This window comes from Bos grunniens, chromosome 18, assembly GCF_055505025.1.
Source record: "Bos grunniens cultivar Pamir isolate PY7600 chromosome 18, Bosgru_T2T1.0, whole genome shotgun sequence".
Lineage (NCBI taxonomy): Eukaryota > Metazoa > Chordata > Mammalia > Artiodactyla > Bovidae > Bos > Bos grunniens.
Window position 1 is genome coordinate 22,832,972 of NC_141182.1, and position 17,594 is coordinate 22,850,565.

Below are 17,594 nucleotides of genomic sequence, written 5' to 3' on the forward strand. Positions count from 1 at the left end.
TTCCCAACCCCCAAACCTCCGAGAGGTACTTGCCTCCTCTCTTATGAACTTCCCTGATGACTCAGATGGCAAAGAATCTGCCTGCAGTGCGGGAGACCCAGGTTCGATCCCTGGGTCGGGAAGATCCCTTGGAATAGGAAATGGCAACCCACTCTAATATTCTTGCCAGGAGAACTCCATGCACAGAGGAGCCTGGCTGGCTACAGTCCATGAGATTGGAAACAGTCGGACATGACTGAGTGACTAACACTTTCACTTCCTCTGCCTATAGGGGAGCCTGGAAGGAAAGTGTGGGGTCCACTTGGTCACCTGGCATGGGGACAGCTTGACAGCATCTTGAAGTAGCCCACTAGTTGGTGCAGGATTCTCTTGGTCTGCACAAGGGAGCTTTCAATCTCTAGTGGGGGAATTACCTGAGATTTCAGATGAGGAAAGGCTCTGTCTGATGTCAGTGTAGGTGTAAAGCGGGAGGTAGCTCCTGGCTCTGCACAGCACTGAGACCCTGGGCAGACGACAGCTTGCTCAGAATCTTTGTGTCCTCCCCTGTAAGAGGAGAACCCTCCCAGCACCCAGGGCCTCAGGTGGTGAGGATTCAACGAGGACATCCATGCCAGGTGCTCAGGACAGGAGTTTATGTCATAAACTCTCCGTCAGTATCAGGCATTGCTAGTATTTCTATGGCTGCTTTATGTCTGTGACTAAACCATTCCTGCAAGCAACTGAACGGCTCACCTGGGGTCCCCATGAGCTCTGACTCAGAGAGAAGAGAGAAGAAGGGAAAGGAGAAGAGGGAGGGAGAGAAGTGACGCGTACTTTTTGTGGTCTTTCCGTTTTAGAAGGTTTTCTTGGAATGGAGTTTTCTTTCTCCATCTGTATGTTGAAAGCCACTGGGCATCAATGTCCCTTGCTATCCCTTTGCTTTAAGTTGATCGGACTCTCTTTGACCATCCATCTTTCTTGGAATTCAGTCTTCTCTCCTGGAATCTAAGAGAATCTCCTTCCCCACCCTCTCTCTTGGCTGGGGATGGGATATTTTCTTTGAATCCCTGAAGGCAGTCTTTGCTCTGCTATGGTTGGAGGGAATGGAGCTTCAAGATGAGGGCAGGGAGAGACATTTTGCTGTGAAGCCATTCTCTGGTGGACGAGAGCAGTCTCTACCAGCATGCCCTTCTCCCACTCCTCAGTTGGCATGTCCATTCTGCCACACTGCTTCTCCTGGGAAACTTCTGAAAAGTGAAGGAGAACCTTGGACCCCTTTCTCTTGTCTGACTTAGACTTGCCTATGATGCCCTCCTTCCCTCTGGGAATTTTCCAGGGCACATTTGTCTCCCTCTGTGAGACAAGTAGGATTTCCTGCACTCAAGTCCAAGTTATGAATGCCCAGGATAAGACACCATTTAAAGTCTCATCAATCTTGCATCCTAGTTCCTCAAATAAATAGCTGTGGACCAGGCACGGATATTCGCTTAAGAGTGCCTGATACCAAAGACACATTTGAGTAAAGGACCTATCGACTTCCTGCCCAGATAGTCTGAAGATGAACTGGAGTTTGTCAGTTTGCTCCTAGGCCATTTGGGTTTATAGATTCTAGCCTGGCCTGGCCACTGTCTTGTCCTATGACCTTAGGTCTTTCTCTCTTTTTTTTTTTTTTGGCTAAGCCCTAGTTTGTACCTCTGTAAAAGGTGGTGTAGAAGTGGAATGTTTTCCTTTAGTTCTGCCATGCACATGTGCTCAACTGCTTCAGTCATGACTGACTCTTTGCAACCCCGTGGACTGTAGCAGGCCCCAGGTTCCTCAGGCCATGGCATTCTCCAGGAACAAATACTGGAGTGGGTTGCCATGCCCTTCTCCAGGGGATCTTCCCAAGGATCAAACCTGCATCTCCTGCATGGCAGGTGGATTTTTTACCCACTGAACTACCTGGGAAGCCCTTATCTCTGCCATCCTACTCAAATACTCTTTCATTTATTCAGTGAAGATTCACCGAGAACCCACAATGCGCCAGGTATAGCAGGCACTGGAAATTTGGCAGTTGCCGTTTGGCAGTTTGACATTTGGATGATGTTGTTTCAGCACGGTGGAACGAAGAAAATCTAGAAGGCTAGAAATATTGTTAGAGGACAAGGAGGATAAGGAGGAAAGAGGACCAATGAGGAGAGTTTATGGGTATATGATTTCAGATCCACCATAAGATGGGCCACTCAACATAGGAGCCAACCCAGTGAGATGAGTCTGCATGAAGAGATGAACTCGCCATCCCTGGAAGTATCCAAGGACATCAGAATGACAACCCAGCAGACTTGTGCAAGGAGTTCCCTCCCTAGGAGGCTGTAGAATGGCTGGCTATGGAAGGGCATGGAAAGCCTGTTTTAGCATGTAGAAAAGTGAAAGTGAAAGTTGCATCTGACTCTTGGCAACCCCATTGACTGTAGCCCACCAGGTTCCTCTGTTCGTGGAATTCTCCAGGCAAGAATGCTGGAGTGGGCTGCCATTTCCTTCTCTAAGGGATTTTCCCGACCCAGGGATTAAACCCAGGTCTCCTGCATTGCAGGCAGACTCTTTAGTATCTGAGCCACCAGGGAAGACCAGGCACAAGGAAAAGCATACACCAAAGCTGAAAGGCTGAAGTTTGTCCCTGCAGGGCCTGAACACACTGTCAGATTCTATCTGAGGCTGATGGAGAGTCACTAAAGTCTTAGAGTCTCATTTGAAACTGGGGCACCAACATATGAATTTTGCTGGGGGTATGTAATTCATCCATAACATTCTGCAGGTCCCCTGGAGAGTCAGACATTAACCTGTTGGCTGCTGGGTCATAGGAACATTGGAGGTCCCAGGGGAAGGGTGAGGGTGTCCAGGCAGTGGGCATAGGCATTCAGACTGGGGACATTTACCTACTGGCATGGTAGCATTTAAATTTCTAACAACTGGTAAGGCTTCACCTGTTTAGCTCAGGTGAATGCCGGCCCCGTGTGACTGGGTGGAACAGGGTGGAATGGGATGTGACAAATTGTGCCAAGTCACCAGAAACAGGAGCTTTCAGCACACAAATTATCCACTGGGGGTTGGTTGCTTTGGGAGAGGCCTTTAAAACACAGATGAAATATTTGCTTTAAGAGTAATAGAGCTTAGCACGTGGTCCACAGCTGCCTTTTAAGAAAGTAACTTGTTAATTTCTTTTTTCCCTTGGACTAAATATCTGTCTTGATGAGCATAAGGGGAGTAGCTGTATTGAACATCAAAGCCTTCGTTACTATCCAGAGGGATGCCCTTCCTTCCACTCTCCCTCTCTCATAAGCCCAACCTTATCTGGAGGGACCTCTGTCCCCAGAGCTGTAAAACAAGCTCTTTTTCTAAGCTAACGGTGCACAATAGCGTCAAATTATGTATAATGATTTTGTAATGTGAACTAATGCCACCAGGGACCTTGTGGAAAGTACCACTTTCATTAAACTTATCCAGCAACAGGGTCTGAATATGAATTTAGAGGCGCCAGTAAATTGCAAGGCACATTTATTTTAAGCCTTTGCAGGCTGCTCCTATAACGCAAAGACCCACGGGGCAGCGACCAACAGCACTGGTGCATTTTGGTTTCTTGGTGTGGAAGCGGAAGGAGGTGAGAGTGCTGTGTTCCCTGCATCTCTTCACCCCAGGACCCCAAGCCTGGTGAAGTTCTTTGCAGCAGATGTGGGAGCCGCCTGCCCCGCTTTGTTTCAAACATGCTCGTACCTCCTGGAGAGTTCCACCGCCCTCCTGATGGAGAGGAGAGGGCACCCGGGCATCACCTCAGAATTAATGAGATCTCCAATTACATTCATCTGCTTCAAGGAATTGTACCCTGCAATGACCCCCCACATTTCAGAGTCTTCCCACCTCCTCCATGTTCCTCCAGACAATGTAGCTAATTATAAGAAAATCATCGCCAAGAAGGACAAATGGAAGAGACCTCAGAAGAAAATCATAAAGGATTACCACTCTCCACCCCCGGGGGTCTGGTCCATGAACCCCACATCGGAAGCCCGCCTCGCCTTCCCCGTGACCTGACGAAGCGAAACTCCGCCTGTGTTCTGGCCACCACTGCCGCCAAGATGAGAGACAAGACATCACTAATCAAAACTAACCCATGCCATTTTTTCGACTCTGCTAATCTTAATTGAATCAATCTCCCAGCCTCTCTTGACAGTGAAAGATTGCTCAGATCTGGGAGGCCAGCCTGGACACGACTCCCGGAAGAAAAAAAATCTTCCTTAATCATTAATTTGTCCATTCCCTCCCATTTGGCCCCATCCTTCACTGTCTTGGCGGTGCACCACCCCTCCCAAACCTTCCTCTCTTAGTAATCACTGCTAAGTGTTCTTCCCAGTACGCTCACGTGACTAGAAACCAATTTGCGGGAAGAAGATGTGGTAGAGTAGCCCCCACCCTCTCCCTTCCTTTGATGCTTCTTCTCTTCCTTCTTTCTATGAAGTCTAGGTTGGCTTTAATTAAGTCCGAAGAAGTCTCTAGCACTATCTTCTTGACACAGCGGTAAACAGATTTACAGCAGACTTTCCCAGGAATTGAAACTACCCCGGCAACAGTTTTCTCTTAGGTAGATCACCAGAAAGACTGCTATCATCCAAGGACGCATCCCAATCCTACTGAAATCACAGCATGAATGGAACTGCAACATCCTTGTGTCTGCGCTAAGGTGCTTTAGTCGTGTCCGGCTCTGTTTGACCATATCGACTGTAGCCTGCCAGGCTCCTCTGTCCATAGGATTCTCCAGACAAGAATACTGGAGTGGGTTGCCATTTCCTCCTCCAGGGATCTTCCCAACCCAGGGATCGAACCTGCATCTCTTAGGTCTCCTTCATTGGCATGTGAGTTCTTTGCCACCAGAGCCACCTGGGAAGCCCAATATCCTTAATATGTCTCTAAAGGAAAAGAACTTATGTCCCCTGGACTTAATATTTAAGTTTTCAAAAACTGTTCTCCCCACCCCCCCCAAATTATCCAATGCTCTCAGGCTCTCGGTTTAACTGTGCTTTTGTGTTTCTTAAAATGGGTCCAGTAGTTAGTGAAAAATATTCTTGAGGTGCAAGTTGAGATGAGAGTAAAGTAAGGGAATTTGTCCCCTTTTGCATTACCCATGGCTTGGACTATTGCAGTAGTATGCTAACAGGTCTCTTGGTTTCTATCCTTGCCAATGCTCTGGTCTCCAGTAAGAGAGTGATGTGCTCAAAATAAGAGTGTGATGTGTTCAAAAACACAGGTCATATCACTATGCTTGATCTAGATTTATTTGGTGCATCTCTTAGCAAGATGTGCCCCAAGGTTATTGTTTCTTTACCCTATGCTGTTCCAATTTACAAAGGTTTCGTAGGAACGTTCTCCTTTCGGACTGCAGGGAAACCTCTACTCTCTCTCATGTTTTCCTTGCCAGCCACCCTGGTTTCTCCTTGAAAATGTTAACCTTGCTCACACCTCCAGCCTTTGTACTGGCTGGATGTTCTTACCTCTGTTAACACAGTGGCTCTTTCCTTCACTTCATTCAGGTCTCTCGTGAAATGTCTGCTTATCAAGGAGACATTTCTTGACCATTCCATCACTCTCTCCTTTGTTTATCTCTGGGGCAATTATTCTTCTCTGACCTATTTTAAAGAATTTTCTGTGTCCCCCGCTAGATGCTAAACTCTGCAAGAGGATAGACCTGCCATATGGTAGTTCAGTTCAGTCGCTCAGTCATGTCCGACTCTTTGCGACCCCATGAATTGCAGCACACCAGGCCTCCCTATCCATCACCAACTCCTGGAGTTCACCCAGACTCATGTCCATTGAGTCAGTGATGCCATCCAGCCATCTCATCCTCTGTCGTCCCTTTCTCTTAGGTGTTCATTAAACATTGGTTTAATGAGTGATTGTTCCCTGGTAGCTCAGTTGGTAAAGAATGTGCCAATGCAGGAGGCACAAGAGATGTGGGTTTGATCCCTGGGTTGGGAATATCCCATGGAGAAGGAAATGGCAACCCACTCCAGTATTCTTGCCTGGAGAATTCTATGGACAGAGGAGCCTGGTGGGCTACAGTCCATGGGGTCACAAAGAGTTGGATACGACTGAGCACACACACGTTATCCCAGAGATAAGATTCGCTGAGAGGCCTTAAAGACTCAGTACTCTTGAAGGCAAATTTTCATAATTTAAAGATTTGTAAAATTTCCCTTAAAACGTTTCATATTGATCTTGAATTTCCCAACAACAAAGGTGGAAAAGTCTGCAAAGGACTCTATTAACATTAATTAGCAGTGTTTGAAGCTGGGCAAGACAGGGGAGTTGTCACACTGGCTTTCCAACACAATACTGTTTCTACTCAGGATCAAGAATCTCCCACCAGACAGCATATCTCTGTGGCTATTTGAGTCCAAGTTTTTAACCCAAGGTGGACTGCCAGTCACAGGTGGATTTATTATAGCTTTGTGGACTGTTCCCCGGCCGTACAGGCCAGTTCCCCCCAGGCTCCTCTGCGTGTAAATGCCAGGTGGTAAAACAAATAAAACACACCGTTCCTCTCTCATGTCTCGTCATAAATCGGCCCCAGCCTCACTCCTGGGGCTGGCGTCGTCTGATTTATGCCATCGGTGAGATTTACGGTGTAGTCATTTAACATAAAAAATAAAACCTTTCAAACATGAGTTCTTACACATAAATTCAAGAGCTGGCAAGCGTTCGGAAACTTTTGTTTTCTTTAGGTGATGGTGAGCATACCTGCCTCATCTTAGGGATCATTTAAGGTAGAAATCTTCGTGACTGAAATGTCGATGGAAGAATAGAGGCTGTTGAGTGAAGCCAACATCATGTTTTGCTCAAAGTATGGAGCCAGGGTGAGTTGATTTGTTGTTCAGACTGGGGCTTCTGCTGAGGGTGGTGGTGAAGGCCAACTTTGACTTTGGCCCCCAAGGTACCCCACCACTGCCTTGAGAAGGTAGAGATTCCACATGGAAACAGAGGATGTCATCATTGGACGCTGTATCTTCATTGGTTGAGCTTGGTTGGGGAGGGGAGTGTGGTGGAAATTTTCCTGCTTTTAGAGGTAGGAAATGTGTGAGTTAGCCATTTTTTAGGCCTCTGCTGCTGCTGCTGCTAAGTCGCTTCAGTCGTGTCTGACTCTGTGCGACCCCATAGACAGCAGCCCACCAGGCTCCCCCGACCCTGGGATTCTCCAGGCAAGAACACTGGAGTGGGTTGCCATTTCCTTCTCCAATGCATGAAAGTGAAAAGTGAAAGGGAAGTCGCTCAGTCGTGTCCGACTCTTAGCGACCCGATGGACTACAGCCTACCAGGCTCCTCCATCCATGGGATTTTCCAGGCAAGAGTACTGGAGTGGGGTGCCATTGCCTTCTCCTCAGTTTTAGGCCTCAGCTTCCTTTTAAAAATAAAAAAATAAAAAAGAAGGGAATAGATTAGACAGCTGATTGCTGAGATCCCTTTTTGTGTTTGATTTTATGATTAACTGTTCTAGAAGGAAAAGAATGCGTCCAGATTTTTCTTTGTATTTTCACAAGGTTTGGTGAAAGGAAGGATGTCCACTCGTTTGTTGAATTAAATTTGAATTTTACTTCAGAAGTTTGGGGTGAAGGGAAAGGTGGAGAAGGAGCTTCTGCTTAATTTTGAAAGGTCCTCAAAGGCTCATGAAGATGAAAGTCATTCTTTATTTGACTTAGCTTGTATATGCCATTTGGAAGTCACTGAGGATTTCATCCTCAGAAATGTTTAGACTGAAAAAAGAAATCTAAACAACCCTTCCTTTGCCTAAAACTTGGTCAGTTTTTATGATATTTGGCTATCATAAAATTTCTTATTTACTTCTTCAGGCTGATAATTGTCATTTTTGAAAGCAGTTGGGTGTTTGGGTGTTTCCAGCCTTTCAAAGAATGATACATCTCACCATATACATGCTTATGTGGAATATATATGTATATTTCCTGTTTAGGTGACAGTTTTAGGATCCTTCTAAGCAGTGATAAAAAACTCACGGTTATAATGTGTGATCATTTTGCCTTTCATTATAATGCAGAATTTCTCAATGCAAAATCAGGCCAAGATATAAGCCTAAACCCAGGGGCAAAATTCATTCATTATGCATGTACATTATTCCCCCAAATATTGATAATACTTTTCATAATAATTATTTTACATATATTAGCTCTTGCTGCTATATTAGTATTAAAGATACCTTTATTAATCTTGAATATTTTGCTGAATAATAAATAGGATCTCAGAGGCTTGAGTTAAAAGCTGCTCTTAGCTAGAATGCTGTAAATCAGTTGTTTTATGAATAAAATTGGCTTCCGTATTTTTTTCCTCAGGATTGCTTATTTAAATAATTTTCCCATTTATTGAATGTGGATTTTTATTTATTTTTTTTTTTTACTGGAGACATGTCCCCCTGATGCCACCCTCCCTCCTGGCTGTCTCTCCCTGTTGGAGAAAAATGCAAAATTACATAAACCTTCTTCTAAATCTTCACAGTCTGAAAGGGCAAACACTCTGCATTATTTAGCAGGCAATAGGCATTTTTGTCCCGGTGACGCTCTCTCACGGTTTCTCTCTCTCTTTCCTCCTTCCTTCTTTTCTCCCTCCCTCTCTTCCTTCGTCTCTTCATTTCTTCCTTCCTTCCTTCCATCCGTCCTTCCTTCATTGTTAACAGATGGCAACAATAATACTGATAGTGATACATACCATTTATTGAGCGCTGACAATGCACAAGGACTTGAAAGTACCGGCTCACTTAAAGCTCATCCTCTTGGTTGAATACTGTCATTTCCCCGTTGAACCTATTATGAAACTAAGGCTTAGAGAGGTTACGATCACATACCTGGCAAAGAATGGAGTCAGGATATAATCTCTAATTGGTACAACTCCAAAGTCCATCCGGTGTTTCTTCTGAGATGCAAGTGCAGAGAGGGTGTTTGTGTGGTACGGAGGAAGGGGCAGGCCACAGTGTCCAGCCTTGCAGGTCCCCAGGGGCTCCAGCTGGGGAACCCTGTCCTGCCATTGGTAGGTAAGGATGCCCATGGAAAGAGAATGTGGCTGTAGTAAGGATGTGACACATGCCATCACGTAGCGATCTCTCCCTTTCTTGTGGAAGGTAGTAACTACATCTTCTGATTGTGTCAGTGGGCAAGGAGAACGAATGTCTTCTTTGACTTCCGTAATTTCTTTTTTAAATTTCATTAATTTATTTATTCTAATTGGAGGCTAATTACTTTACAATATTGTAGTGGTTTCTCCATATATTGACATGAATCAGCCATGGGTGTACGACTTCCATCATTTCATCCAGGGTAGAGGCCAAGGGCTTGCCCACTAGTGCCCACTCTGATGGGTTGATGGATTCTGCCTGGAGTTAGACTGCGGCTGAGCAGCATCACAAAGGACTGGCAATGCCTGCCCTGGGCTCAGGGTGGGAGACTGGGCAGCACAGCTGCTGGGTGTTTGGTAAATCTGGGCTGGAATGTGAAAGTGTTGGGTAACCTGCCTTCTGAAGGACTCCATGTTGGGAACTTGGAATCATGACTCTTATATTCCAGAGAGATAAAGGCTCCAGTGAGAGTGTGATTTTTCCAAAATCTTACATGACAGAAAAGAGGACAGGGCATCCAGGACCCCCAGATGCCTTTGAGCAGCTTCTCTATGAAGCATCTCCTCATTGCTCTGAGAAGGAGTGGCGTGGCGGTCTCTGTTTTCCTCACTGTACTTATGCCTGGTTGAAATGGCCATATTTTTATTTGCCTGTCCTATCTGCTCATTCTGCTGGGATATAAACCTCATGAAAGAAGACAGGAAGTCTGACCTGTTTACTACATTATCCCAACACCTAGAACTCTCCCTGGCACTCAGTAAATGTCTGTTGAATGAATGAATGTCTGCATGAGTGAGGGCGTCAAATGGCTTTCGCAGGACCTACGCTCTCCTTTGAGAAATTCCCACCACTCCCATCTCAGGCTCATCCTTCCCAAACTCCATCTTCTGGACTTGACCACTGTATGTGGTTCCAGATTTTCTTTCTTAATTCCTCCAGTATCTTCCAGTCTTGCCATTTAATCACAACCCACATGTGTTCCTTGGGAGCATTCCAGAGCACCAAAACATATTCCTGAAGTCATTTGTATTCCTAAATATGGCCTCCTCAGCTCCCACAGCTAGGGGCAGGCTAGCCTAGTCAGGTTTTAGATATACATATTATTATGTAAATGTACTTGAATTGAATATGATTTCCTTAAAAATATTTTCCAGTGGAAAATAGATCTCCTTGCAGAAGGAACCTAGCCAGACTATACCTGAATAAAACCTCACCTCATTGTTATCAGGGAGTGTGCATGAGACAGACATGAGTGGGAGACATTTCAACAAGCAATTTTTAGGATTAATGATGACAATAGCAATAGCGAGAATCTATTGAATTCTTGCCAAGTGCCAAGCACTGAATAAAGCCCGTGAAGAATGTTTTCTCATTTAAACTTGCCAGTAACCCGAAGGGTACTGACACTGATTACTCTAGGTTTCTAGGTGAGTAAACTGAGGCATGGGTTTCCCAGGTAGCGCTAGTGATAAAGAACCCAGCTGTCAATGTAAGAGACAGAAGAGACACAGGTTCGATCCCTGGGTTGGGAATATCCCCTGGAGGAGGGCATGGCAACCCACTCCAGTATTCTTGCCTGGAGAATCCCATGGACAGAGGAGCCTGGTGGGCTACAGTCCACGGGGTCTCAAAGAGTCAAACTGAAGTGACTTAGCACGCATGCACACAAACTGAGGCACGGGAAGATTTCAAACAGGCCCCAAGTTCACCTAGTTAGGAAAGGGTCAAGGGACTTTCCTGGTGGTCTGGTGGTTAAGAATCCACCTTCCAATGCAGGGGACTTGGGTTCGATCCCTGGTCGGGGAGCTAAGATCGCACATGCTGTGGGGCGTCTAAGCCCTCAGGCCACAACGATGGAGGAGCCTACGGGCCACAGTGAAGAGCCCACGTGCCGCAACTAAGACCCGTGTAGCCAAAAGTAAGTAAGTAAATAAACAAAATTAGAAAAAAAGTGTTGAGAGGTAAGGCGGTTCAAGCTGGCCTCAGAGTCCCTGTTTAACCTCTTCTCTATCTGGACTCCAGACATGGGAAACCCTAACTCTGAATCATTTTCCAAGGCACCTCAGAGGAAATGCTGAAATAAATCTGGAGGACTGGAAAACAACATACAGTATCGAACTCCTCTCCATGCCTTTTGAACATCATTCCAGCTGGTTCCAGTGCCTCTCTAAGGGATAACCTGGAGAAACCAGATATTTCTGCTTAACAAATGTGTGAAATAATCAAGGTAGGTCCTAACTCCAATACAACACCCAGGATCAGACCCATTTGGTTTTCAAAATGGGAGTGATACTTGCAAGAAAGACAGTGTGTCCTTGTTCCCTGGAGGAGCCATTCCAAGGGAAATTCTGCTTCTTTCTTTAAAGGGACTTTAAAAGAAATTCATCCCCCTCAAAAGTGCCCCATAGACTTTTTCTACACATGACTAATCCAGTTTCCTGTGACCTCTCTTTAGTGTGACGGGGACGCAAGAAAGAGCCTGCAGCTTCTGCCGACCCCAAACATTTAGTTACATTAATCACAGTGCGTTTTTGGACTTGGAGCTTCCAGATTGAAAGACACTTTCTTGGGGAGACATTGATCAAACAGTCTACAGGTATCTGTACATCGAGGGACATTAATCATCTCTGCATTATCTCACCCACCAGTAGAATATGTAAATGTGATTCCTGTCAATGATAAGGGGAAGTGAAATTATTCTTAGAGATTGGTCCATCTGGAGCTGTTGATACCATCTTACCCAAGACAATAGGTTGTAAAGATAAATTTTTTAGCATTACTAATCCACGGTTGCCAATACCAATGGAGGATGGAGAAATTTAAAACCAGGCTAAGGGTGTACAGTTAAGGAAAGAGAGGAAAACAAGCCCCAGTTCTGCATTAGTCCCGGCAATAGTATTTGGCAAGCTAGCAAAAAAGATGCTTTCTGCATAATTAAGGAAGGCATTTTTGGAAGAGTCTTGCTAGGCAGCTGGAGGGTTTGTTCTGAAAGAGTTCACATCCAGTCAAAGGTTTAACTCTTAACACACACAACACAAGACCTCAAAATCCAGCGGGGAAGTTCCACTGTTTCTACAGATTGGGAATCCAGGGATTTCATCTTCATAAGAGGAGTCTTCCTAGACTCTGATTCATTAACTGCCCCTTATAGAGGTGGCAAAGGTGTTCAGTGTAGGAGAAATAGAAGCTAATGGATGAAGCTCTTAGCTGAAGGACATCCAGGCTTTTAATCCCAGCCATGCTCCTTAATAACTTGGCAACTTTGGGTGAATCCCTTCCTATTCTGGTTGATTTCTTGAATAAATAAAACAAAGTGGATTGGGTAAGTGATGTCTTCTCTGTGATAGAATGAGCACCTTTCTAGGGGCTCTCTCTTCTCTGTCAAGGTTGAGAAAGTTAACAAGTTCAGCTGAGGTCCTTTGAGATGCTGACCTGTGGAAAGAAGTCTCTGGCTTTATCTACTGTGTGGCCAAAGTGCTTGGAAAGTTTGGGCCCTTTAGTGCTGGTCATCTCGTGAGATGCCCTGTTACAGAAGAGACCTCTGGAGAGAGCACCTGCAAGCCTCAATGAATATCATCTTCATAAAAATTATTATTCATGAACCACTGAAGGCAGGAGGGTATCTTGGGGACTTCTGCCCTTTTTAAGTGTGAATGCTAAACTTATCTTGCTGGAAGCTCCAAAATTCAAAATTACTCCTTGAAGATGGCCAAAAATCAATACTGAGTGAGATTTCTGGGTCTTCCCCACACTCTAACTGTCCTCCCCTTCTATTACATTAATAAATAAAAGAAGTGAGGAATTCTAAATTTTTATTTTTAAGCCCCAGAGAGGAGGGAAGGTGAAGGGCTTCAGTGGGCATGAGAATGATCTTCCTTAGTGATTAATGATGGAATAGCATGAGATGGGTTATTAGAGGATGCAAGGGGCTCTTCCCTTGGAGACCTTTAAGAAAAAGACTAAGTGATGACTGGCAGATCCCAAGAAGGAACATGGTAATTTCCTTCTCTGATGTCATTTTCCAAAGGTCAGAGATGTTTTCTTCCTCCAGGTCCTTAGCTTTCCTCAAGTAATCCATTTTGAACCTGACATCCACTAATTTGCCTAAATGTTCCTTGAACTTGAATGGGGTAATGAGTTCCTAGACTCTGTTGTCCCCTGTGAAGGTTAAACAATGTCCCTCATGCTCTGTGGACTGCCAGTGTCATGTTTCAGAATCTAGAAAGCCTCTTAACCCATTCAGTTATGTCTCCTTCATCATCCCTCTTTCCAGAATTAGTAGTCTTTGTCTTTTTTAAGCTTGTCCTCACATGAAAGTTTTTCTATTACTTGTCAATAATGTTAATTCCTTGTTTGTTTTATGTTTCCCATGCTATTTAGTGGTGGGATTACTGAGTGTGAACTCCATGTTATTGCACAGTGATTGTTGTTGTTTAGTTACTAAGTCATGTCTGACTCTTTTGAGACACCCATGGACTGTAGGAGGCCAGGCTCCTCCATCCATGGGATTTTCCAGGCAAGAATATTGGCATAGGTTGTCATTTCCTTCTCCAGGGGAACGTCCTGACCCAGGGACCAAACCTGAGTCTCTTGCATAGGCAGACAGTTTCTTTACCACTGAGCCACCAGGGAAAGCCACTCGTACAATGATAGGATTATGCTTTTTGGACACATGTTAGGCTAGATTTGGACTATAAAGAAAGCTAAGCACCAAAGAATTGATGCTTTTGAACTGTGGTGTTGGAGAAGACTCTTGAGAGTCCCTTGGACCGCAAGGAGATCAAACCAGTCAATCCTAAAGGAAATCAACCCTGAATATTTACTGGAAGGACTGATGCTGAAGCTGAAGCTCCAATACTTTGGCCACCGATGTGAAGAACTGACTCATTCGAAAAGACCCTGATGCTAGACAAGATTGAAGGCAGGAGGAGAAGGGATGACAGAGGATGAGAAGGTTGGATGGCATCACCGACTCAATGGACATGAGTTTGAGCAAGCTTTAGGAGTTGATTATGGACAGGTAAGCCTGGCATGTTGCAGTCCATGGGGTCACAAGGAGTCAGACAGAACTGAGTGACTGAACTCAGCTAGACCTTGTTCTGAAGACCTAGTCATTTGAATCTCGGAACTGAACTGAGCTGAAGACATTACTTGAAGAATGGATTAAAGAGGTAAATGGTTCTAAATGGATTTCAGGTCTTTTCAACACTCTTACTGTGTTGGTGAGCTCTGGGATTCTCAAAAGGAGGGACCATGACAGTACTAGCACCTACATTTGTTTGACCACAGAATTCTCTTTTCTAAGCATACGTTCTACAGTAAGAGTCCACGGAGCCCAGGTTGAGAAGGCTAAATCGAAGTTTGCATGCCTGGGGTGTGTTACAGGAGTTTATTCTACGCAGTGTTCAAGAGGGAGACTAGATTATGTGAGTCTGGGATATTACTTATGAGTTTAAGAATTCAGGGTCACTTGAGAAATTTACTTATTAAAAAGATCTTTTGTAGAAAAGAGAAACTCTCACATTCTGCTGGTAGGATTAGAAATTGTTATAGCCTTTCTAAAAATTGACTTCACAATGCTTGTCAAGAATGTCAAAAACATTAATACTTAGTATATAGCCAGTCCTTTTCTAGGAAGGTGTGCTAAATAAATAATTATTATCTTGCACTGAGACTTAGTTCTAGTGATAGTTACTCCCATATTGTTTATAAGGTTGATATGCAAAAAAAAAAAAAAAGGAAAGCATTTTAATATCTGTCATGGCCAGGGGACCAACTAATCAGAGCAGATGTCTCCTGTGGTGCATTAGTGTGGCTGGACTCATGCACAACCATTAAATATCAACCCTGATTCTTTGTAGGAAAGATGAAAACTGAAAACAAATTCATGCAATAAAGAAATAGTTGTATGAATTGTGTGTATGTAATAGAATCAGTTTAGTTCAGTCGCTCAGTCATGTCTGACTTTTTGCAATCCCATGAACCACAGCACGCCAGGCCTCCCTGTCCATCACCAACTCCTGGAGTCCACCCAAACCCATGTCCATCAAGTCGGTGATGCCATCCAACCATCTCATCCTCTGTCGTCCCCTTCTCCTCCTGCCCTCAATCTTTCCCAGCATCAGAGTCTTTTCAAATGAGTCAGCTCTTTGCATCAGGTGGCCAAAGTATTGGAGTTTCAGCTTCAACATCAGTCCTTCCAATGAACACCCAGGACTGATCTCTTTTAGGATGGACTGGTTGCATCTCCTTGCAGTCCAAGGGACTCTCAAGAGTCTTCTCCAACACCACAGTTCAAAAGCATCAATTCTTTGGCGCTCAGCTTTCTTTATAGTCCAACTCTCACATCCATACATGACCACTGGAAAAACCATAGTCTTGACTGGACGGACCTTTTTTGGCAAAGTAATGTCTCTGCTTAAAAGTAATATTATTGGACTGTTTAATGACAGAAATATTCTTAAAATATTAAATGGGAAAATCAGATTAGAACTGTATATAAAACAATTTATAGAAAAACAGTAAATTCTGGAGTTTAAATATCAAAGCTGTATCTTCTTAAATGCAGAGATATTTTAAAATACTTTCAAACATTAAGTTGTATTATTCCCAATATTAGTACTTCTCAAGAAAGTTTCAAGGGGAAACTGAAACAGAAATATAACATCTTACTGGAGCGCCATTTGACATGGAAATCTCAAAATAGATTGTGTGGATCAAAGTGTTGGAGTTTTCAAAGAACAGTGTTGGAATTTTTAGACAAGAATAAGTTTTAACCAAGATACCAATAAAATGCCTCTTCTTACCCAATTTTTCCATTTCTCTGTTTGCAAAGGCTTCCCAGCAATTCCCAATAACATTACATTTAGAGCATTAAATGGTTGATTCTCTCTCCTGCTCCTTGAATTCCAGCTTCTTGTCTTATGATCATACCTCCCTTTCCCTCACTGCCATTCCGCAGGAGACGAGAGATTCCTTGGAGAATATGAGTGGCCTCCAAGGCAAAATCAATAGATACCAACAATTGGGGGTTTCCAAAAGCAAAACATTGCCTTTGTACAATTATCAAAACTCATCAAGCTTCCTGGTCACTTTTTAGAGCCTGTCCATCAAATGTAAACACACAGCCAAGGATCTTCAAATATTTGACAAAAGTCTTTCATACAAAAAGGCAAAGACACCCACCCTCCTCCAAAAAAAAAAAAAAAAAAAAAATGAAGAAAGGAAATAAAGACAGTATAGGAACCAGAAACATTGAAACAACCAAATACCTGTATTATCTCCAGAGTGCTATTATATCTATGAAAATCAACATGTTTTTCTTGGAAAGAGTTTTTTTTTTTTTTAATGTTCTTTGAAACTAAAAATATAATAGTGGAAATGAAAAAAAATTAATAGAAGAGATGGAAGATGAAGTTGAGAAAATCAGAAGATTAAATTTTTAAAAACTAAAAAGATAGCTATTAGCAGAAAGATTTTTAAGAAACTAGAGGCCAAACTCATATGTCCTTTATCCCACTGTTAGGAAGCTTAGGAACAATGTACACAGAAAAGAAACTCAATGAAAAAAATGCAAGAATGCTGCCTAGAAATCTTCAGAGTAAATGGCTTTCCAGTGCGATGAATTAACAAAGGTTGGATGAATGAGCCAAGGTTGACACTAAGGCTCATTATAACAACATTTCAGGTCATCAAAAATAAAGAGAAGGTCTAAAAGACTTTCAGACAGGTAAAAGACATCACACTAGGAGGACTGGGGATACGAATAGCAAGAGACTGTTCAACAGCAACAGTGGAAGTTAGAAAATGATGTAATATCGCCTTCAAACCCTGAGAAGATCCTCCTCATTGCAGAATTCAATATCCAGCAAATTCTTTATCCATTTTTTTTTAAAGATGAAACACGCACACAAAAACTCCCAAGTAGTTTCTGAAATATTATCATAAATAATAATTATATTGCAGCACTCCCTAGTTGGATAAATTAACCTTTCTGAGCCTCAATGGCTTCATCTGTAAAGTGGGCATAATACTAAGACTTGTCTCAAGGACCTGCTGTATAGCACATAGAACTCTGCTCAATGTCGTGTCGTGGACTGGATGGGAGGGAAGTCTGGGGGTGAATGGATACATGTATATGTATGGCTGGGTCCCTTCACTGTTCACCTGAAACTGTTACAATGTTTGCAAATTGGCTATGCCCCAATACAAAGCAAAGATTTTTTACAAAAATAAAACAGAAAAAATAATAGGACTTATCTCCTGGGATTGTTTCTAGGGTTAAAAAATGATAACAGCTATAAACCATTTACCTGGAGAAGGAAATGGCAATCCAGTACTATTGCCTGGAAAATCCCATGGACAGAGGAGCCTGGTAGGCTACAGTCCATGGGGTTGCAAAGAGTCGGACACGCCTGAGCGACTTCACTTTCACTTTATAAACCATTTAAGACACCAAATTCCGGCTGATGTA